Source organism: Sorex fumeus, unplaced genomic scaffold (genome assembly GCF_029834395.1).
Source record: "Sorex fumeus unplaced genomic scaffold, SorFum_2.1 ptg000070l, whole genome shotgun sequence".
NCBI lineage: Eukaryota > Metazoa > Chordata > Mammalia > Eulipotyphla > Soricidae > Sorex > Sorex fumeus.
In genome coordinates this window covers 744,812-769,351 of record NW_026606127.1, presented here as the reverse complement: position 1 = coordinate 769,351, position 24,540 = coordinate 744,812, and the positions used below count along the sequence as shown (strand labels likewise).

The 24,540-nt window shown below is 37.5% G+C and overlaps 1 pseudogene; it reads right to left on the bottom strand.

Annotated features, from left to right (window-relative positions):
• Positions 1-6,717: 6,717 nt before the first annotated feature.
• LOC130037006 (uncharacterized) lies at positions 6,718-6,816 on the bottom strand (annotated as a pseudogene).
• Between the last annotated feature and the right edge of the window lie 17,724 nt (positions 6,817-24,540).

Here is a 24,540-nt window from a genome sequence, read left to right as displayed (position 1 = left end):
TTTCGGGAGATCTGGACTGTGGAGAACAGTAATATTATAACATTAATGATAGTATCTTACCGTGGGATTCCAAAAAAATCTTTAACAGTGGCGTAAGAAATGATAACATTCTTAGGTATTTGGATTTCTTGTGGAAACTACTGGGAAGCTGTGGTGATGCTCTGGATGTCTCCAACTGAAACAAGGTCAACAAGTCATGAATGAAAAATTACAAGTTAGATGGATCAAGGATTCTGATCCCAGTGGATGGCTAGCTTTTGGTTAGACAATTTCTACTGATGGCCTGATGTAGATTCTGATCCTGGGATACGTAACAGACAGGGATCCTCAGAAGTGAAGCCTCTGAGACAGAAGTCATTCATGCCAACTTATGGGTTATCAATGTTTGCTCATGGCTGCTACCATTATAACATGTCATTCAATGGTTTTGTGGTTTCAATTTACTGTGCCAATGTAAAGATGAAGTTTCTAAATCAAAGGTAAAAATATGAGGCCCTCAAGATGATGAATTGTGGGGATGGGGGGGGAGCTGGAGCTATAGTACAGCAGGTAGGGCATTTGCCTTGCACACGGCATACCCAGGATAGATTCCCAGCATCCTGTATGGTCCCCCCAAGCACCGTGAGGAGTAATTCCTGAGTGCAGAGCCAGGAGTATCCCCTGTGCATCGCCAGGTGTGACCCAAAAACGAAAAAAAAAGATGATGACTTACCTTTATATATTTTGAAGTCAAGTAGAAACAGCCAGAAAACTCCCCAGAAAAAACTTCTCCAGGATCAAAAACATCATCACCTCTAGCGTGAGAGCATACAGAAAATAAGGTTTCCATTTATGAAAAGTTAAAGCAAGCCATACATGATCTTGGAAAGTCTGTCAAAGGAAAGCATGGATTTAGGAAGGATAAGATGACAACTGGGTCTTATAATATACAAGATATATATATTAAAATATACAATATTTTATAAGTATTTATATATATTTATTTATATTAAAATATAATATGTATCTTAAAATATACAAGAGAAGCAAAGGTCATGAAGTAGGAGGTAAGGTGGCAATCAGGTCCACTACAAAAAGCATTTTTTAATAAAAAGAGAAAATGTAATGAGACATCAAATAAGACCTTTGTAAATATGTAAGAACAGGGTTATAACTCAGTGATTCAGAATTTGTCTTCCATTGTATGATGATCTGTGATTGATCCTTAGCACTGTAAACAACATTGTTTTTAATTTTTAATTTCTTTCTTTCTTTCTTGCTTGCTTGCTTTTTAATTTTTTGAGTCTTACCTGGCTATGTATAGGCGTTAATTTTAATTTTTTAAAAAAGTTATAATTTTACTTTTTTACCTGTAGTTTAAAACGAAATCTAAATTATTTTAGAGTAAATATATGTGAAGAAGAATAAAATTTACAGGAACTATTTAGTATTCTTAATGATATTGCAGTCAGAACTTTGAGTATTATGAATGGAGAAAAGAGGCACTATTTTGTTGACGGTTACTCTAACTAGATGTTCTGATGATTATTGGTTCTTTGGGGACACATCCAGTCATGTTCAGGTGCTGCTTTGGCTCAAGGGTCTCTTCCAGTGTTGCTCAGGGTACTATGTTGTGCCAGGAAAAGAGTCTGCTTCTTTTACAGGCAAAGTCCACAGTCGTTCCAGTGAGCTATCACTCCAGTCTGAAAGGCTCTTAAGAAAGACTCTCATTTCACAAAATAAGTGGGGAACCTTTATTGCAGATGCTTGTTTAAATTGTTTGGCATGGAACCAGAGACACCAGCTTTCATTCAAAAAGTGGCCAGTGAGATTAATACCAGGAGTTTTGCTCCATGGTTTGGAATCCAGCCACACATTCTAGGGGGAAAGGGAGCTCATATAGAGTAAGGAGCACCAAATAAAGGGTGTTTGGAGGATCCTCCCAGGATTGGAGAAGCATTCTGAAAGTAGAGTATAGACCAACATGATTGCCAGTCAATGCCTCTTTTGCAAACCACAACACCCAAAAGGAAAGAGAGAACAAAAGGGAATGCCCTGCCACAAAGGCATGGTGGGATTGGGGGATAGGGGGTGGGAGGGACACTGGGACCCGTGGTGGTAGAAAATGGGCACTGGTGGAGGAATGGGTATTTGATCATTGTACAATTGAAACCCAAGCACAGAAATTTGTAAATCTATAACTGTACCTCATGGTGTTTCACTAACAAAAATTAAAAAAATATATAAATGGCAGAGAATGGGCACTGATTGACGGATGGGTACTGGATCATTGTATAACTGAAACCCAAGCACAAAAATTTGTAAGTCTACAACTGTACCTCCTGGTGTTTCAGTAATAAGCATTAAAAGAATAAAAAGTGAGGCAATGCATAAAAAAAAGTGGTCAGGTACCATCAATGCTGCTGCCCACACCCACACCGGGAGTGACAATGCTATGAGCAAGGGTTTCCATACTTGGATTCTCAAGATAGTGCCCCAGGAAATACTGACACGCAGCAGCATTTTGGACCCAACCTATTATAAAATTTGTTAGAGGTTAATTGATACCAAACAAGAAAATTCAGGACTGTTGTGTAGCTTCTTTGATAATTTATTTTTCTCTAGTGGCTTGTAGATATTAGGGGTGGCAGTGGTATATTCTATAATAAACAGTATTGCGTTTTTAAAATGATGAAGGCCTAAGGTATATAAAGGAGGCAAAATAAAATGAGTAAATATGTACACACATGAACACTTTTGTTCTTTCTTTAGCAATTGCTTGGATGAAAATTGTAGATGGGTAGCATGTATTTAAGTAGCTGGAGATAGGGATCAGGGGTAGTGCGGACTTCAGGGGAGGGTGGAAAGATGGGAAGAGATTATAAGTGTGTGTGTTTATGAGTGCTATTGTGTGAGAATGTTGAGTTTATAAGAATTCATGCATGCATGTGTGAGTAAGAGAGAGAGAGAGAGAGAGAAAGAGAATGAGTGTGTGTGCATGTATCCGTGTGTGTGTGTTTTCTTAGAAAAATCTAACAGCTTCTAACAGTGGACCAATCATCCTGGCCCTTATTTCTACTGTCCTAAGGTATTAATCTAAAGTTATGTTTTTTCATATCCCACAAATGAATAAAATCCTATATCTGTCTGTCTCCTTCTGACTCATCACACTCAGCATGATACTCTTCATGTACATCCATTTATAAGCATACATCATAACTTCATTTTCACTAACAGCTGCATAGTATTCCATTGTTTAGATATACCATAGTTTCTCTAACTAATCATTGAGGATTCTTGGGCATACAAGTTTTTTCCAGATTCTCACTATTGTGAATAGTGCTGCAATGAACATAGAAGTGCAGATAGCATTTCTGCTGTGTGTTTGGGGGCCTGGGAGTATATTGCCAAAAGTGGTATTGCTGGATTCATGGAAGCTCAATTTGTAGCTTTCTGAGAAATGCCCATATTGTTTTCCGAAAAGGCTGAAGCAATCGGCATCCCCACCAACAGTAAAGAAGAGACCCTTTCTCCACACTTCCATGCTGACATTGGTTGCTCTTGTTCTTTTTGATGTGTGTCAATCTCTGTGGTATGAGATATCTCATTGCTGTTTTGATTTGTATCTCCCTGATGATTCATGACGTAGAAAATTTTACCTCTGATTTTTGGTCATTTGTATTTATTCTTTGAGGAAGTTTCTGTTCATTTCTTCTCCTCATGTTTTGGTGGGGTTGGATGTCTTTTTCTCATAAAGTTCTACCAGTGCCATATATATCTTGGGTTATATACAATAAGGGGTTAATTGTATGGGTATTGCATAAATAATTTTTCCCCATTATGTGGGCTCTCTTTTTATCATGGTCACCATTTTTTCTGAGTTGCAGAAACTTCTTGGTTTAATGTAGTCTCATTTGTTTATCTTCACTTCCTCTTCCTTGGTCAGTGGTGTATCATTCTAGAAGTTTCCCTTAGCTTTAATGTCATGGAGGGATCTTCCCACATTTTTCTCCATATATCTTAAGAATTCAGGTATGATATTGAGGTCTTTAATTCATTTGATCTGACTTTGTGCCTGGCACTATAAAGAGGTCTGAGTTAAATTTTTTTTGCATGTTGCTGACCAGTTTTCCCAGCAGCACTTGTTGAAGAGACTTCCTTGCTCAACTTCATATTTATTGAGCCTTTATGATACATTAGGTAATAATAATCTGAGGGCCAGCGTCAGGATATTTGACTATATTCCATTGATCTGAGGCCTGTCTTTATCTGAATATCATGCTAATTTGATTACTACGACTTTGTAGTAGGGTTTGAAGTTGGGGAAGCTGTTCCCTTCTTCTTTTTACCAAAGATTGCTTTAGCTCATCATGGGAGTTTATTGTTGTGTATGAGTTTCAAGAGGGTTTAATCGATTTCTTTGAAAAATGTTATGGGTATCCTTATAGAAAGTGCATTAAATCTTTATAGCGCTGTGGGGTGTATTGCCATTTTGACAGTGTTAATCCTCTCAATCAATGAGCATGGGATGTGATTCCATTTCCTCATATCCTCTTTTATTTCATGAAGTAGTGTTTTGTAGAGTGTTTTTAGTATAGGTCCTTAACCTTTTTAGTTGATTCTAGTATACTTGATTTTCTGAGGTTATTGTGAATGGGTTTGTTTTTCGCCTATCTCTTTTTTCTCTTTCATTAATAGTATTTGGGAAAGCCATGGACTATTGGATATTGATTTTGTAATATGCTACTTTAGTAAACAAATCTATTCTTCCCAGGATCTTTTTGCTAGATTCTTTGGGATTTTCTAAGTATACTATCATGTCGTCTCCAAATAGTAAAAGCTTGAGTTCTTCCTTTTTTATCTGGATGCCCTTGATATCTTTTTCTTACCAAAATCATATGGCAAGTACTTCAAGTACTATGTTGAATAGGAGTGGTGAGAGTGGGTAACTTGTTTTGTGCCTGATTGTATTTTGGGAATCTAGCTCATTGATTTTTCTCCAAGCCTTTAGTTTTTCCCCATTGAGAATAATGCTTGGTGTGGGTTTGTAGTAGTTTGCTTTGACTAGATGGAGGAAAATACTTTCAACTCCCATTTTGTTGAGAGTTTTTCATCATGAATGGGTGCTGGATCTCATCAAATGCTTTATCTACAACTATTGATATTATCATATGATTTTTATCTTTATTTTATTGAGATGGTGTATTCTGTTGATTGACTTGAGAATGTTAAGCCATCCTTGCATCCGCAAGATAAACCTACTTGGTCATAGAGTGTGACCTTTTGAGGAGTTTCTGATTTCTCTTTGCTGGTATAATCTTGAGGATCTTTGCATCTGTATTTATCAAAGAAATAGGTCTGTAATTTTCTTTTTTGTGGTTTCTCTGTCTGATTTGAATATCAGGGTGATCTTTGCCTCATAGAAATTGCTTGGGAGTATTTCTGTTTCTTCAATTTCCTGGAAAATCTTAAAAAATATTGGCAGTAGGTCCTCCTGAAAGGTTTGAAATACTTCATTAGTGAATCCATTTGGGCCTGGGCTCCTGTTTTGGGGGATACTTTTGATTATCATTTCAATTTCCTTGTAGTGATGGGTTCGAGTTTTCAAAATGTTCTTTGTTCAGCCTTGGGAGGTAATTGGAATCCAGTAATTTATCAATTTATTTCAGATTCTCTCATTTCCTGCTTTAAAGATTCTCAAAATAATCTCTGATGATCCTATGGATTTTGTAGTTTCTATTATGATGCCTCCCTTTGCATTTCTGATTCGGTTTATTAGGATTCTTTATCTTTTCTTTTTGTGAGTCTTGCTAGTGGTTTATCGATCTTATTTATTTTCTCAAAGAACCATGTCTTGCTTTTGTTGGTCTTCTGAATTGTATTTTGGGATTATATCTCATTGATTTCTGCTCCAGGTTTTATTATTTCTTTCCTCCTGGCTAGTTTGGACTCCTTTTCTTGGTCATTTTCCAAAATCTTGAGCTGTAAGTTATTTTTGTAGGCCCTTTCTTTCTTCCAGTTGAATTCTGGCGGAGCTATAAACTTTCCTCTTAGAACTGCTTTTGCTCTGTCCCACAAGTTCTGGTAGTTCCTCGTTGTCATTTTTTCTGGAATCTTTTTATTTCCTCCTTGATTTCTTCTCTAAGCCAATGGTTGTTCATTACTTCCCTCAAATAAAATATTTTCTTGCCGAGTTTTTGTCTGTTTGATCTATTGAGAAGTGAGAAAGTACTGTTGAAATCTCCATCTAGTATTGTGTTGCTATCAATGTTTTTCTTTAAGTCTATTAGAAGTTGTTTTTACGTATTTTGCTGGTCTGTCATTAGGAGCATCTACATTGAGGAGGGTGAGTTCTTTCTGATGTACATATCCCATGATCATTAAGAAATGACCTTCACTGTCTCTTATAACCTTTAGTCAGAAGTTCATGTGGTCTGATACTAGTATTGCCATTGCAGCTTTTTGGAGGTGTTCTTTTCTTGAAGAATTGTTTTCCAGCCTTTTACTTTTAGCCCATGGTTGCTTTGATTGCTCAGATGTATTTCTTGCAGGCAGCAGAATGTTGGGTTCAGTTTTCTATTTCATCCTGCCGTCCTGTGCTTCTGAATTGGTGTATTTAGTCCATTGACGTTGAGAGAGATCATTGTGATAGGGATTTTTGCTATCTTTATGTCGAAATTTGGAGTACTTGTGGGGCTTGTCTTAGCTTAAAGTAGCCCTGTTAATTCTTAATGCAACAAAAATATGGAACACTTTACAAGTTGGCCTGCCATCTCTGTGTAAGGATCATGCTAATCTCTGTATCATTTCAATTTTAGTATATGTGTTGCCAAACTCAGTATAAGAGTTGATTTTTTCCCCTATTTTTCTCTTCTGATTTCTCTGAGTGTTGTCCTTACTCACTCCTATGGCAGACAGTGATTCCCAATCTAGGAAGGTATTTCAAAGGAGCTTGAAGTGATAAATTTAGAACATTAATGTCCCGGAAGGAAAAGTATGGTTTTTACAATATTATATTTTACCATACCCAGGGCATCAGTTTTGCAAAATAATTCTTTTGGAAGATAGAGAATCAGTGTTGTTTAATGCTCTTCCCTGAAATCTTCATTAAGAAAATTAAACTGGAGCCTTTTGCTATTCTCACCTCGGTCCCGTGTACATCTCCAGAAAACGGTGGATGGCGTTGTCCGCACTTTGACCACCTTGAAAGTAAGTAGGATTTTTCTCCTGAAGGAAGAGGTGAGAAGCTTATTGATGATTTCATTCCACTTTATTACAAGTTAAACTTGAAGGGAATGTGAGACTCATGAGGCTCCTGTAAAGGACAGAAAAAGGGTCTCAATATAGTTTAATGGCCCAGACACATTAACAACACAGATGACTCAAAGTAACCTGTGTGCATCTTTGGGTGTATAGTGAGTTTTATATCTACTCATAGTGATTCTCAGTCATTCCACATGGGCAAAACAGACCTGTAATTAAAAATCTAGTTCTCTGAGCAGAATGGGCTTTCTTAGGTGATTGAACATGTGTGTAATATTTTATTACTAAGCACATACAACTGTTTGAATGATGTGTACTTTTCGATCAAAAATTAAGTCCAAATATCTCTGAAATGGCAGTCTCCTGATGCCGCACCTGGCTTTCCTCACTGGGGCCCCTTGGAGGGGGTGGGTTGAGTTTCCCTCACCACCCCGAGCAGAGACCTGGCAGCTGAAGACCTCTGCAACCAGCCATAGTTATGCTTAAGACCACTCTCACCACACTTGAAGGAGCCTCATGCATGAAGGAACTGGCAGAGGAACCCAGGTGTGCGGGACCCGGGGCTGAGATATTCAAGACTGCTCGGACCAAGAATGGGCCTCCTCCATCCAGTTCCCCCATCTTCCAGTAGCTAAGTGTTACACCCACGGACTGCCTCTGGAGCCATGTAATCCCATCAATGGCCAAGATCCAGATACTGGATCTTGTTGATAAGATAACAACTCATATTGTCCAGTTCTCTTTCTCAGAGAACATGGCAGGTTACCAAGCGTATCTTGCCTACATGGCAGAGACTGGCAAGCTACCCGTGGTGTGTTCTATATGCCAAAACCCAGTAACAATGAAGTATCTCATTTCCCTGACCGTGAAAAAACCTCCAATGTGGCACTTGCTAAAATCTCAGGGCTAGGACGAATGGAGATGTAACTGGTGCATGATACCAGTATTCCTCCCACCATGCCCCAAAACATGCCTTTGTGGCAGGGCATGCTCTTTTTTTCTCTGGGGCCATGGCATGCCAGAGAGCCACTCGTGGTGGGCAACTCATGGTCTTGGCTGGCAGGACGAATGGGCTAGTTTTACCCCTCACCCCCAATCCCACGAGACTGTAGTTGCCCTGTCACCCTAGCTCATACCTGGCTGTCCAATAATCTCTGAGGTGGTGGGCATCGTGCCGCCAGGGGGGAGAAAGGCAGAAGCGACAAATACCCTTTCCCACCTGAGGGAGAATGGTGCCGTAACTTAATGCATAGTTCAGTCACATTTCTGCCCAAAGCCTCTGGGTTCCGAATTGGATCCATGTGCCTCTGGGGCTGTGGTCATGCTGGATAGCCTCTTGTGAGAGTCAAATCGTGATCTTGGTGGGGCAGAAAGAATGGCTCTATGGTCTACTTTTGGCATGCATCTCCCACCCAGAGCGGGTCCTCCAAATACCCTTTAGTTGGTGTTCTGGCCTCTATCTGAGCTGCCTTTCCCCCCAGCATGTGATGTCGGCTTCCAAGGCCTGGAGCAAACCTCCTAGTCCTTATCACTCTATTCTTGGGTATTAGTCTCTTATTCTGTTACTTTATATTCCACAGATGAGTACAATCTTTCGATGTCTGTCCATATCTTTCTGACTCATTTCACTTTCTATGTTGATCCACTTTATGCAAATTTTATGACTTCTTATTTTCTAACAGCTGCATAGAATTCCACTGTGTAGATGAAACAAATTGGCATTAACAAGTCATCTGTTCTTGGGCACTAGGGTTTTTTTTCCCCAGATTTTGGCTATTGTGAACAGTGCAGCAATGAACCTACAAGTGCAGATGTCATTTCGGCTGTACTTTTTTGCCTCTCCAGGCTATATTCCCAGGAGTGATATTGCTGGGTCAAATGGGAGCTCAATTTCTAGTATTCGGAGAACCGTTCATACTGTTTTCCAAAACGGCTGAACCTGTCCGCATTTCCACCAGCAGTGAAGGAGAGTCCCTTTTTCCCCACATCCACGGCAACACCGGTAGCTTTTGTTCTTTTGGATGTGGGTCAGTTTCAGTGGTGTGACGTGATATCTCTTTGTTGGTTGTACCTGCATTTCCCTGATGATTAGTGATGAAGAGCATTTTTCATGTGCCTTTTGGCCATTTGGTATCTTCTTTGAGAAAGTTACTGTTCATTTCATCATCCCATTTTCTGATGGGGTTGCATGATTTCTTCTTGTAGAGTTCAACCAGAGCCTTGTATATTGTTGATATCAACCCCTTATTACATAGGCATTGGGTGAATATCCTTTCCCATTCTGTAGATTGTCTTTGTATTCTGGTCACTGTTTCCTTTGAGGTGCAGAAGCTACTTAATTTAAGATAGTCTCCTTTGTTCATCTCTGTTTTCACTTTTTTGGCCAGTGGCATGTTATCTTTGAAGATACCTTTAGCTTCAATGTCGTGGAGGGTTTTGCCCACCTTGTCTTCAATGTACCTGATGAATTCTGTTCTGATGTTGAGGTCTTTGACCCATTTTCATCTGACTTTTGTGCTTGCTGTTAGGTAGAGGTTTGAGCCCATTTTATTGCATGTCGCTGTCCAGTTTTTCCAGCACCGTTTGTTAAAGAAGTCTTTCTTGCTCCACTTCACATTTATTGCTCCCTTATCAAAGATTAGATGAACATATATTTGAAGGTGTGTGTCAGTATATTCAATGCTGTTCCATTGGTCGGCGGCTCTGCCTTTGTTCCAGTACCATGCTGTTTTAATTATTATCGCTTTGTAGTAGAGTTTGAGGTTGGGGAAGGTGAGGCCTCCCATCATCTTTTTCCCAAGAATTGCTTTAGCTATTCGTGGGCGTTTGTTGTTCCATATGAATTTCAGGAGTGATTGATAAACTTCTTTGAAGCATATTATGGGTATCTTTATAGGGATCACATTGAATTTGTACAATGTTTTGGGGAGTATTGTCATTTTGACAATGTTAATTCTCTCAATACATAAGCAGGAGATATGTTTCCATTTCTTCGTGTCCTCTTATTTTCTGTTGTATAGGTCCTTCACTTCCTTAGTTAAGGTGATTCTGAGATACTTGATTTTCTGAGGCATGATTGTGAGTGGTTTGCTTTCTTCATGTCACTTTCTTCTCTCTCATTATTTGCATATAGAAAAACCATAGACTTTTGGGTATTCATTTTATAGCCTGCAACTTTACCATATAAATCTATTGTTTCTAGGAGTTTTTTGGTAGAGGTTTTAGAATTCTCTAAATATAGTATCATATCTTCTGTGAATAGTGAGAGCCTGATTTCTACTTTTCCTACATGACTACCCTTAATATCTTTTTTTATATAACTCCTATTGCAAGTAATTCCAGTACTATATTCAACAGAAGTGCCAAAATGAATTTTTTTCTTTTTGGGTCACACCCTGCGATGCTCAGGAGTTATTCCTGGTTCATGCGCTCAGGAATTACTCCTGGCGGTACTCGAGGGACCGTATGGGATGCTGGGAATCGAACTTAGTTTGGTTGCATGCAAGGCAAACGTCCTACCCCTGTGCTATTGCTCCAGCCCCCAAAATGAAATTTTACTAAACACTTTCTATCTATAAATTTCTATGCTAAGAACAGTGGTATAAACGGTGATATCTGAGTAATTTACAAGTAGATTATGAAGACAAATAATATAAAGAATTTCTTTGTATGAATTTCCAAAATGTGTAGCTTTTATTAAATATGTTAAGAATGAACCGGAGGTCTTGATTATACCATGAAAATGATTTCCCTGTTAGAAGTTACCCTTCTAAAATGCAATAAAGTGACACATTTTGAAAATGTTGATTATTCGTTCATTAATTCAATGAATATTTGTTAGTCTGGGGGTGCAGTGCCTCCAGGAAGCCAACCTGCACCCTCGAGGTGAGTGCATCTACAGTCTAATGGTGCCATCATGCTGCCTGATAACCCCAGATTTCCACTGTGCCTCTGGCTGGATCCCAACACCTCAGAACTAAGTTTCCCAAGAAATAAAACTCCCAAAAGATATGTGGGAGTCATGTTCACAAACCACCCCTGGCTCAGCTCTACAAGCTAATGTATTGGTCTTGCTTAAGTGACCTATAAATAAATCTTGAAAGAGATCAAAAGTCACAGTTAACCTTGGACCTGCACACGGCAGAACATACTAGGGTAAATCGGAGGGAGGCAGGTTAGTTTGTTGCCCACGCAACCAGAACTCAGGGCAGCCACTTGCTCCCACAAACCAAAATCTCCACCATGCCCTAGTCTCATTACATTGTCTCAGGATGGATTTCACTGAAATAGAACAGCTGAAATTTCGGATATGCTGAAACGATAGCACAGTGGGTAGGATGTTTGCCTTACATGCGGCCGACCCGGGTTCGAATATCAGCATCCCATATGGTTCCCTGAGCTCCGCCAGGAGTAATTCCTGAGTGCAGAGCCAGGAATAACTCCTGAGCATCGCCGGATGTGACACCCCCAATAAAAATACTAAATTCCTTGAACAAACATGATGACCTCTTAGTACCTGTATGAGAACAATAATGCACAAAATTAAAAGGAGAGAGAAAGAATTTAAAGAGCCTGCCATAGAGACAGGCTGGGGGTGGGGTAGGGTGTTGGGGGATGTTGTAGGGAACCAGGGACATTGGTGGTGGGAAATTTACACTAGTGGAGAGAAGCATGTTGGATCGTTGTATGACTGGAAGCAAATTATGAAGTTTGTAATGGTCTATCTCACAGATATTCAATAAAAATTTAAAAATATATATCCTTAATTGGTAGCTCAGACTACTGATAGAACTTTGAAAACCAGCATATCTATTTTTGTGTTCTCAGTAGGAAAAAAAAATGTTACTCACCTGTGTGCCAATAGCTTGAAAATGCTAAACCGAAAGATACATCAATGCTTGTCTCTGGCATGAATACTGTAATTGCAGGTATGTTATGTTTTAGAATCAGTTCATGGACAAGAAGTCAAGAGAAGCAGTGGCAAAGAGCAACAATATTGAATGGATAATGTTTGAGGAGCTTGCAAGGGAGACTAAAGATTTGGCATGAGAAGAGGGAAAAAAACGAAGAGTTAAGTATTAATAAGTATCATGACAAAAATGCAAGGGAGGACATTTTTTGGCAATCGTCACACTCTGTTGAGCTTTTGGTGAGGATAAGTATTAGAAAGTATCTTTCCCATTTAGTGGTAAAAAGGAAACTTTGATGGGTGCATTTAAAAAAATTACTTTAATAATTAGAATCACCAAGAGATACACAGTTACAAGGTTGCTCATAATTGAGTTTCAGTCATATAATGTTCTAGCACCCTTCCAGTAAAATGGGGGTGTTTTTGAAGGAATATCCCTGGTGCGAAGACTAGGGCATCTGAATCTTAACACATTTCACCAAATATATGATCTGTACTCACATGATTTACACTGTCTCCCCTGATCTTTGATTTACGTTTTCACGCAATATTTCCTTGTGAAACTCACCAAAAGTGAGGGTCCCTATTTAAGACAAGTACATGTTTCTCTGACATTATATATTTTTGGTTGCTGAGAGAGTCTTTAAAGCAATGCTCAGGAGGTGTGGGGGCCCCACAGGCAATTCTCAGAAAACGTGTCCATGGTGCTTGGTGTCCTCTGAGGCCATACAGTCTTTGATACTCTGGCAATCAGGTGCTGCTGGGAGTCAAATTGAGAGCATGTGAGACAATTTCCATAAGCACTACATTATCTCCTGCGGCCCTGGGTATTAGATTGATGTCAGCATTCTGAGGTCCTCCCTTTTGTCAGAAAGCAGAGACTTGTGCAGGAGAAATTGGAAGAAACCTTAGGGTTTAGCTAGGTTGACTGAGTAGACGGTGATACCATTAAGATTGGAACATAAAGTAAAAATAAAACAAGAGAAAGATCTAACAATTATAAACAGGGCTATAGTACTCAAAAAGTTTAGAAACAGTCACATTGGCAAGTAGTTTTAAAAAGCATTCAGGAGAGAATATAGTATTGTGAGTGAACGAATCTACTATACGGATTCATCTCATCCTTGAAATGGAAAAGGACAATGTGTTACAGTTACAAATTTACAAATAAGATATATACCATCGTATATTTCATCATATATTTCTGCTGTGTTCCTATGCTTTACCAAGTATTATTCCAATTTTTAAATTTACTTTAATCATTAAAAGAGTATTTCTCTATATTAATCTTTTTAATGAAATATTTCATTAAAAACGTTTTTTAAAAAAATTATTTAAAATGTTTTATTAAAATGTTATTTAAAAAGAAACATATGGGCCACATAGTTAGTGCAATTTGTAGAGGGTTTGTATGCAGCGAATCTGAGTTCAATCCCCAGAATCCTGAGACTTCCAGAAGTGATCTCTGCATACAGAGTCAAAAGTGAGCCCGGAGCACATCTGGGTGCGCTCCCTTCGCCACAAAAAAGGAAGAAAAGAAAAACATATAACTGATACTTGAGTAACATAGAGGTTAAGGTTGCTAATTCCTATATAATTTTTGAAAGCCCCCAAAATTATTAGTTTGCTATTGACCAAGAAGATGGTTTTTTTTTTTTGAAGATGGTTTTTTAATAGTATTTACTTACATTGTCTAAGTAGTGGTATGTGTGGTATAGAAATCTGTGCATTGTGAAACATTTTAAAAAATTATAATGCATTTTATAATGGACTTTATAATACATTTGTATTTTATAGTAATAAGTGATAAATTATATTTCTGCTTTTGTGGGGTATTTGGGCCATAGTATGTGGTGCTTGGGACTTCTGACTCTGTGCTCAAGGGTCATTCCTGGTGGAGCCAGCCATTAATTTGGGTTGACTGTGTGCATGGTAATTGCTTTAATCCCTATACTAAGTCTGGGTTCCAATCAAATAAATTATCTGCATATATTTTATGCATTCATGGCATACTTTTTCTTAGATTCTTTGATATATCTAGGATATATTGATCATCTTTAGGAAAAGATATTACCTGATTTTTAAATATTTGTAATTTGTGGGGAAATTTTAATTTCTCATGTTAATTTGTGCTCTTTGTCTACTAGTGAGCTTGAAAATTGTTCTTGTGTGGTACTACATGGAAAAAAGTATGCTAAGCGAAATGAGTCAGAAAGAGAGGGACAGACATAGAAAGGTTGCATTCATCTGGGTAACATAAAGTAACAAAATAAGAGACTAACAACCAAGAACAGCTGTGATAAATATCAGGTTGTTCACTCCATGGCTTAGAGGCCAACTGCATTCTCTAGGGGTAAAGGCAGCGCAGATAGAGAAGGGAGCACCCAATAAATGGTGCTGGGAAGATCTGCCCAGGAAGGGAGATGCCTGCTGAAAGTAGTCTAAGGCCCGAAGAGGATTGCCACCCAATGTCTCTTCTGCAGACCACAGCACCCAAAGGGAGAGACAGAACAAAAGGGAGTGCCCTACCAAAGAGGCAGGGTGGGATGGGGATGGGGGTTGGGAGGGATACTGGGATTGTTTGGAGTGGAGAATGGGCACTGGTGCTGGGATGGGTACCCGATCATTGTATTACTGAAACCCAAGCACAACAACTTGTAAGTCTACAGTTGTACCTCATGGTGTTTCACTAATGAAACAAAAAAAAAATTTAAAAAAGGAAATTGCTCTTGTGTTTCCTAGTCATTTACACTTCTTTCAATACAGATTATATGATCATGGTTTATGCTTATTTTTTCTATACAAGTTTACTAGCTAAATACTGATTTATTTCACAACACTGATTTATTAAAAACATTCATACTTTGACTATCATATTAATTGCCAGAATTTGTTGGTTTTACTTGTTTTTTGATCACGTAATTTGAATTTTAAATTTTTCTTTCAGATTCTAAAATTTTGACACAAATGAGCATATGTTTTTCTTTATCTTCTACAGTTTTAAACTGAGAACAACTGTTTGTTTTGTACAAATAAGATACCTGTGCATTTACAAGCAGTAGGGCGTTCGCCTTACAAGCGGCCAACATAGCCGACCTGAGTTCGATTCCCCCGCCCCTCTCGGAGAGCCCGGCAAGCTACCGAGAGTATTCGATTCACCAAACACAGTAACAACATAGTCTCCAATGGAGACGTTATTGGGCCCGCTCGAGCAAATCGACAATCAACGGGAGGGCATTTACCTTTACCTTTACCTTTATATTTATATTTTAACACATCTCGATTCATCTACAACTTATCATAGTAAGTGTTGTCATATTGAAAGAAACCACCATTTTTTTTTCAATCATATCACTGTAGCACTATGCTCCCTCGATGCATCAATTTGCTCAAGCGGGAACCAGTAACATCTTACAAGAAATTGTGAGACTTGTTGCCACTGGTTTTGGCCTATTGAATACGTCATGGCTAGCTTGCTAGGCTCTTGCTATGTGGACGAGATACTCTGGGTAGCTTGCCGGGCAGAGGAATTGGAATCAGGATTGACCTCCTGCAAGGCAAATACCCTACCCGCTGTGCTGTAAACGTTATATAAAATATACTAGTAATACCAAATGTTGTTTCTTTAACAGTGCAATATAAACGATTATTTCATAATTTTCTTGATGTGTTAATGAAATACCTAAGCTCTTGAGTATAATGGGAGTATTTTTCTAACACAAGAGTCTGACGAAGGTGAAACTGTTATAACTGTCTTGTAGGATTCCATCTCCCTAGCCTGCTTCATTCTACCTCTCTCTCTATCCAATCCGGTCTTCTTCTTGGGAATCTGACCTCATGATTGGCTAGCCTCTACCTTTCAACTGCCTACTTTATGACATCATTCTCCCACCCATCCAACTACCAACTTGTAGAATCTGGGGTGCCCATGCAATTGTTTGTAAACAAATTTGAATCATCATGGCAAGTGACCAGTGACCAATGACCAATCCCCAGCGACCAGTCATCTGTACTGGACACTTGTGGTCTTAAGCCGCTTCAGTGTTCAGACATACTCTCGTACCGTCTCCTCTTCTCGTCTACCTTTCATCGGTATTTCCTCTTCTCTGACCATGGCAGGTAAAGAATAATACATTTCAACGCTTTTTATTAGATATATCATCCCTAAACTTAGCAGTCAAGTAAAAACAACATGTAGTAATGAAAGAAAGTATTCAAGTAGAATTTTATAAGCCTCATTTTAGCTTGACTTGTACATTTGCTGTGTGATTTTTGACATTGGCTTTCGTTCTGTTATATACAAAGTGCTTTTCCTCATTGATTACATTATATTTTAGAAATGTTTACAAGCTCAAATACACATATATATGTATGAGTGTTGATTCTCTGTGTTTCTTTTTGTTTTTTATAGAGAATTTTACATGATATCCATTGAAAAAATATAAATCAGAGACAGTATTTTGACAGAAACAGAAAATGTATATGCTGTGGAAAACTGTTAATATATACTAGCATGTTTTCTCTGTAATGGTCTCTCCACTTGTATTTATACTTCAGTAGTTTAAATATAGTGCTATTACACAGTAATAATCCTTTATCTTTGAGTTTTCCAATTAAACCAGGTAATAATAAAATATGGGGCATGGGGATAGTGTGGAGTGCTGAGCGGTAGAGAGGCAAGCCCTCAAAGGTAAGAAAGTTTGGGATCACTTTCTTCAAACATTGACCAATAGAACCAAGACGATATGTGGGAGAATAAAATAGGAAAGAAAGAAAGAAAGAATATGGACGGCGATTATCAAGGAAGGGGAAAACGTTTGGACAGAATGTTGAAGAGAACCAAAGATTTAAAATCAAAAAAGAAAGAATATATATTAAATATGCTGAGATAAATACACTGAGAACAAGTCAAAGCAATTTACTTCAAAAAATGCCAGGACTAGAAAGTATGCTATGCCTTGATTAGGGTACCAGTAGGAAAAGCAGTTTATCAGAAAGCCATCCTTGCTGGCTTTTTTCCTTATTATCTCTTACAACACAGTACTTGGTACTTGACAATTTGGAATATAAACAGCTTTAGAGATGATGCTTCCCATATATAGCTAATAGTGGTTATCTAGGGGGGTTGAAGACAATAAATCTTCAATGTTTTTATTACGTTCTGGTTTTTAAGTACACGTACAGGCAGCCTGTTAATATTTTTAAAAAATGGTTTATTCTAACTTGAATCAGGAGAATTGTTGATTCATTTGTGTGGTAAGTAGGTTCCAGGTTAAAGCTGCTTGTCATCTTTACAAATGCTATTTCATGAGATTTTTTCTTCCTACTATGAGAGTATTTTGATAATAGTCAACTTCTGTTTTTAGATCCTAAGAGGACATAGAAAAATCAAGTATCACATGTCTAATTACACATTTTTGTCATATTTGTGAATTCTGAGTTTTCCTACATTAAAGATATTTTATTGAATTTTGGTGCTCATTTATTAAACATTGAGAAGAACTTTTTCCTGACTGATAAAGATAATTCTAATCTAGGTGTTGAAAGTAAATTTGTAATATTTTATGATCACTTTTTAAATGGTCTTTTGTGTTTCTTGTGTGATAAAGTGAAATCCTATGCTATTTTAACAGGTGTTGTTTGCTGGTTAATATTCAAAGGTATTGATGAGAATAATTTTTTTGTACTTACGAAGTTTCTTTCTGTATTTTACTCATTTAAAACATTTCTTGACTATGAAATACAATCACGTTTATTCCTATTTTCTTTTTGTTATGTAGTTACTGGTAAATCTTTTCTGTTTGATGGACTGGTACAGTGTGCACTCAAAAATCACCTTCTATTCCATTTTTTGGCTAGCATATTTTTCTAAAATAGAATATACTTTTCATATTGTATATGTGGAACAATTTATTAATAACCTTATTGGACTGTTTTATTTGGTTTTGTTTGAAACCACATCCACTGTTATTCAGGGCTTACTCTTGGGTCTGCTCTCAATAAATTACTGTACTATGCTGCTTGCTACAGATCCCAGATTTCATTGATATCTATACACTTCTTTTTCAGTTCTGTGATACATATTTTTCATTATGTTTTCTTTATACTTCCTCCTATGTAAACCATATGAAATGTAAAAATTTTATTCATGTATGCATTATTATTCTTAGAGTTATTAGTAACTACATTTTAGAAAAACAACTTAAGTCACAGAGTTTCAATAAAGTTTTCCTTCCAAAAACATTTCTTGGGAAAAACCCAAGTAGTCAATTTATATGACAGTTCATCAAGAAACAGAAATTTTCAGCACTTCTCTTGTTTAAAAGTATAGTGATACACAATATCTCTATCTCACATTATTTTTATTTCTGATAGTTTGACACAAAATATATGTCAAAATCATAGATAAATGTAAGTTATTTAAATACTGTTTTGATTATTTAAAATTACATTATAGAATTACTAGAATTTCATAAATTTTAGGACTATGCAGAATCAACGTTCATGTATCATATTACACTCACTACTGAAAGGCCTACTCTGTCATTCACCATTGTTCAGTTTTTCCACTTTGATTACACCTTTCCATCTGGTAATTAAATAGTCTCATGGTTCTAAAGTTTGTTTTTATTGCTTTGAAAAGATCAAAACTATGCAATTTTCAACATTGGATGAAACTAGAGGATATGATGCATGTAAAGTTAGCCTTAAGGAAAGGAACAGATACAGAGAGATTTTTCTCATATGTGGGATGTAAAGACACACAGCAAGGTAGAAACAAAGGTTCAAGGCCAATGTAAGGGGAGAACTGATCCACACAATTGAGTCAGGGGATTGGGAAGGAGGGATTCTGGGGGTTTGGGGGAGAGGGAGGGTTTATTTTTTGAGAGAATTAGGAGTGTCATGTTGGAATTATGTGTATGAGAAACCATTATTAATTGAATTATAAATCATAGAATATAAATAATGTTTTAGTCGTTTGTCTGTCTCATTTTATCCTTTTAATTTGTTTTCTCCATAAACCACATATGCATGAACTTGTATGATGCCTATCTTTCTCTGCCTGGTTTATGTCACTAAATATAATATCCTCATGTGATCCAATTTTATACAGATAATAAGATTTCACTTCATACAGCTGAGTAGTATTCCATTGATTTACTCCCTTTCATTTTCAAAATTTTTGGTTTAAAGGATAGAAATATTGGTTTAAACAATGCTCTGGTGGTTTAAAATTTTTAGTTTAGTGAAGCAAAATAGATTTTACTGAAAAACACTTAGAAACTTGTTAAACCGGTGTAGGGTGGAATGGAATATATGTTCAAGAGAGAATACTCGTTTAACAAAGGAAGCAAAGAGAGACATAGAGAAAGGAAGCACGGTATTTCTTCAAGGGAGAACATAAGCTTGAGGACCAATCCCACTCTGGTAGTTTAGGAATAAGAACTTGGAGTGGTATGAAATTAACTTGTGCACTTTAGGGGAGAACCTGAGTGAAACTATTAGAAGTACGTTCAGGAGCATGATAAACTGGAGTCTGCACTTGGAGTGAGGAGGGTAGAGAGTTCTTTGGGGAGATCCGGACTATTGAGAACAGTAATATTATAACATTAATGATAGTATCTTACGGTGGGATTCCAAAAATATCTTTCACAGTGGCGTCAGAAATTATAACATTCTTAGGTATTTGGATTTCCTGTGGAAACAACGGGAAAGCAGAGTGTATGCTCTGGATGCCTCCAACTGAAACAAGGTCAACAAATCATGAATGAAAAATTACAAGTTAGATGGATCATGGATTCTGAACCCAGTGGAAGGCTAGCTTTCGGGTGAACAATTTCTACTGATGGCCTGATGTAGATTCTGATCCTGGGATACGTAACAGAAAGGAGGTAGTGACAGGTATTCTCAGAAGTGAAGCCTCTGAGACAGAATTCGTTCATGCCAACTTATAGGTTATCAATGTTTGCTCATGGCTGCTACTATTATAACATTCAATGGTTTTGTGGTTTCAATTTACTGTGTCAATGTAAAGATGAAGTTTCTAAATCGAAGGTAAAAATCTGAGACACTCAAGATGATGAATTATGGGGATGCGGGGGGCGGAGCTTGATCTATAGTACAGCAGGTAGAGCATTTGCCTTGCACACGGCCTACCCAGGTTAGATTCCCAGCATCCTGTATGGTCCCCCCAAGCACCGTGAGGTGTAATTCCTGAGTGCAGAACCAGGAGTAACCCCTGTGCATCGGCAGGTGTGACCCAAAAACGCAAAAAAAAAAAGATGATGAATTACCTTTAGATATTTTGAAGTCAAATAGAAACAGCCAGAAAGTTCCCCAGAAAAGAGTTCACCTGGGTCGAAAACATCATCACCTCTAGCATGAGAGCATACAGAAAATAAGGTTTCCATTTTATGCCAAGTTAAAGCAAGCCAGACATGATCTTGGAAACTTTTTCCAAGGAAAACATGGCTATAGGAAGGATAAGGTGACAACAGAGTCTTAGAGGTCAAATATAGAAGAGAAGCGAGGGTCAAAATGTAGGAGGTACATTGGCGACCAGGAATATTTAGAAAAGCATTTTTTAAAAAAGAAAATGCAATGAGACATCAATTAAGAACTTATTAAATGTTAAAGAACAGGGATATAACTCAGTGAAAGAGCATTTGCCTTCCATTGTATGATGATCTGGGATTGATCCTTAGCATTGCAAACAGCATTATTTTTTAATTTTTAATTTCTTTCTTTCTTTCTTGCTTGCTTGCTTGCTTTTTTGTTTTTTGGGTCGCACCTGGCTATGTATAGGGGTATTTTTAATTTTTAAAAAAAATCATAAATTTACCTTTTTACCTGTCGTTTAAAAGGAAATCTAAAATATTTTAGAGTAAATATATGTGAAGAAGAATAAAATTCACAGGAACTATTTAGCGTTCTTAATGATACAGCAGTCAGAATTTTGAGGTTAATTGTATGGGTATTGCATAAATAATTTTTCCCCATTATGTGGGCTCTCTTTTTATCATGGTCACCATTTTTTCTGAGTTACAGAAACTTCTTAGTTTAATGTAGTCTCATTTGTTTATCTTCACTTCCCCTTCCTTGGTCATTGGTGTTTCATTCTAGAAGTTTCCCTTAGCTTTAATGTCATGCAGGGATCTTCCCACATTTTTCTCCATATATCTTAAGAATTCAGGTATGATATTGAGGTCTTTAATACATTTGATCTGACTTTGTGCCTGGCACTATAAAGAGGTTTGAGTTCATTTTTTTTGCATGTTGCTGTCCAGTTTTCCCAGCACCAGTTGCTGAAGAGAGTTCCTAGCTCAACTTCATATTTCTTGAGCCTTTATGAAGGTAAGGTAAAAGTAAAGGTCCTCCCATTGTTCGTCGATTTGCTCGAGCGGGCCCAGTAACGTCTCCATTGGAGACTTTGTTGTTACTGTATTTGGCATATGGAATACATCATCGGGAGCTTGCCAGACTGTGCCATGCGGTTGAGATACTCTCGGTAGCTTGCCAGGTTCTCCGAGAGGGGCAGAGGAATGGAACTTGGGTCAGCCATGTTGGCTGCAATTTGCTTGAGCGGGCCCAGTAACGTCTCTATCATGAGACTTGTTGTTACTGTGTTTGGTATGTCGAATACATCTAATAGGCTGGAGCTATAGCACAGCGAGTAGGTCGTTTGCCTTGGACGCAGCCAACATGTCCGATGCGAGTTCGATTTCTCCGCCCCTCTTGGAGAGCCCGGCAGGCTTAGAGAGTATCTAGCCCTCACGGCAGAGCCTGGCAAGCTACCTGTGATGTATTTGAGCCTTTATGAAAGATTAGGTAATAATAATCTGAGGGCCAGCGTCAGGATATTTAACTATATTCCATTGATCTGAGGCCTGTCTTTATCTGAATATCATGGTATTTTGATTACTCCAACTTTGTAGTTGGGTTTGAAGTTGGGGAAGGTGTTCCCTTCTTCTTTTTACCAAAGATTGCTTTAGCTCTTCATGGGAGTTTATTGTTGTGTATGACTTTCAAGAGTGTTTAATCTATTTATTTGAAAAATGTTATGGGTATCCTTATAGAATGTGCATTAAATCTTTATAGAGCTTTGGGGTGTATTGCCATTTTGACAGTGTTAAACCTCTCAATCCATGAGCATGGGATGTGATTCCATTTCCTCATATACTCTCTTATTTCGTAAAGTAGAGCTTTGTAGGTTTTTTTTTTTTTTGGTATAGATCCTTAACATTTTTAGTTGATTCTAATGTACTCGATTTTCTGAGGTATTATTGTGAATGGGATTGTTTTTCTCTATCTCTTTTTTCTCTTTCATTATTAATATATGGGAAAGCCATGGCGTACCAGATATTGATTTTGTAATATGCTACTTTACTAAACAAATCTATTGTTCCCAGGAGCTTTTTTGTAGATTCTTTGGGATTTTCTAAGTATAGTATCATGTCATCTCCAAATAGTAAAAGCTTGAGTTCTTCCTTTTTTATCTGGATGTCCTTGATATCTTTTTTTTTACCGAAATCATATGGCAAATACTTCAAGTACTATGTTGAATAGGAGTGGTGAGAGTGAGTAACTTGTTTTGTGCCTGATTGTATTTTGGAATTCTAGTTCATTGATTTCTGCTCCAAGCCTTCAGTTTTTCCCCGTTGAGAATAATGCTTATTGTGGGTTTGTGATAATTTGCTTTGACTATATTGAGGAAAGTACTTTCAACTCCCATTTTGTTGAGAGTTTTTCATCATGAATGGGTGCTGGATCTCATCAAATGATTTATCTACATATATTGATATGATTATATGACTTTTATCTTTATTTTATTGAGATGGTGTATTCTGTTGATTGACTAGAAAATGTTAAGCCATCCTTGCATCCCCAAAATAAACCTACTTGGTCATAGTGTGTGATCTTTTGTTGTGTTTCTGGATTCTCTTTGCTGGTATTTTCTTGAGAATTTGTGTATCTGTATTCATCAAGGAAATAAGTTTGTAATTTTCTTTTTTTGTGGTGTCTCTGTCTGATTTGAGTATTAGCGTGATCTTTGCCTCATAGAAACTATTTGGGAGTATTTATGATTCTTCAATTTCCTGGAAAATCTTGAAAAATGTTGGCAGTATTTCCTCTTTAAAGGTTTGAAATATTTCACTATTGAATCCATTCATCTGGGCCAGGGATTCTGTTTGGGGGGATACTTTTCATCATCATTTCAATTTCCTTGGAAGTGATAGGTTCAAGTATTCCAAATCTTCTTGGTTCAGCCTTGGGAGGTAATTGGAATCCAAAAATTTATCAATTTATATAAGATTCTCTCATTTTCTGCTGTAAAGATTCTCAATATAATCTCTGATGATCCTATGGATTTCTGTAGTTTCTATTAGGATATGCCCCTTTGCATTTCTGTTTTGACTTATTAGAGTTCTTTCTCTTTGTTTCTTTGAGAGGCTTCTCATGGTTTATTGATCTTATTTATTTTCTCAAAGAACCAGCTTTTGCTCTTATTGGTCTTTTGGATTGTATTTTGGGATTCTAGCTCATTGATATCTGGTACAAGTTTTATTATTTCCTTCTTCCAGCCTAGTTTGGACTACTTTTGTTGGTCATTTTCCCAAATCTTGAGCTCTAATTTATTCATGCAGGCCCTTTCTTTCTTCCTGATGAATTCTGGTAGAGCTATACTCTTTCCTCTTAACACTGCTTTTGCTGTGTCCCACAAGTTCTGGTAGCTCGTGTCCTCATTCTCATTTGTTTATGGAAATTTTTATTTCCTCTTTGATTTCTTCCCTAAGCCATCGGTTGTTCATTACTTCCCTTAAAGAAAATATTTCCTTGCTGAGCTTCAGTCTGTTTGATCTATCGAGAAGTGACAAAGAAGTGTTGAAATCTCCTACTAGTATTGTGTTGCTATCAATGTTTTTCTATAAGTCTATTAGAAGTTATTTTTAAGTATTTTGCTGGTCTGTCATTAGGAGCACCTACAGTGAGGAGGGTGAGTTCTTTCTGATGTACAGATCCCATGATCATGAAGAAATGACCTTCACTGTCTCTTATAACCTATAGCCTGAAGTCCATATGGCCTGATACTAGTATGTCCACTCCAGCTTTGTGGAGGTGTTCTTTTCTTTCTTGAAGAATTGTTTTCCAGCCTTTGACTTTGAGCCCATGGTTGCTTTGATTGTTCAGAAGTGTTTCTTCAGGCAGCAGAATGTTGGGATCAGTTTTCTAATTCATCTTCCCTTTCTGTGCCTTTGAATTGGCACACATTTAGTCCACTGACATTGAGGAGATTGTTGTGATGGGGATTTGTGCTATCTTTATGTAGAATTTTTGTACTTGTGAGGATTTTCTTAGCTTAAAGTCGCCCTGTTAATTCTTCTTGAAAC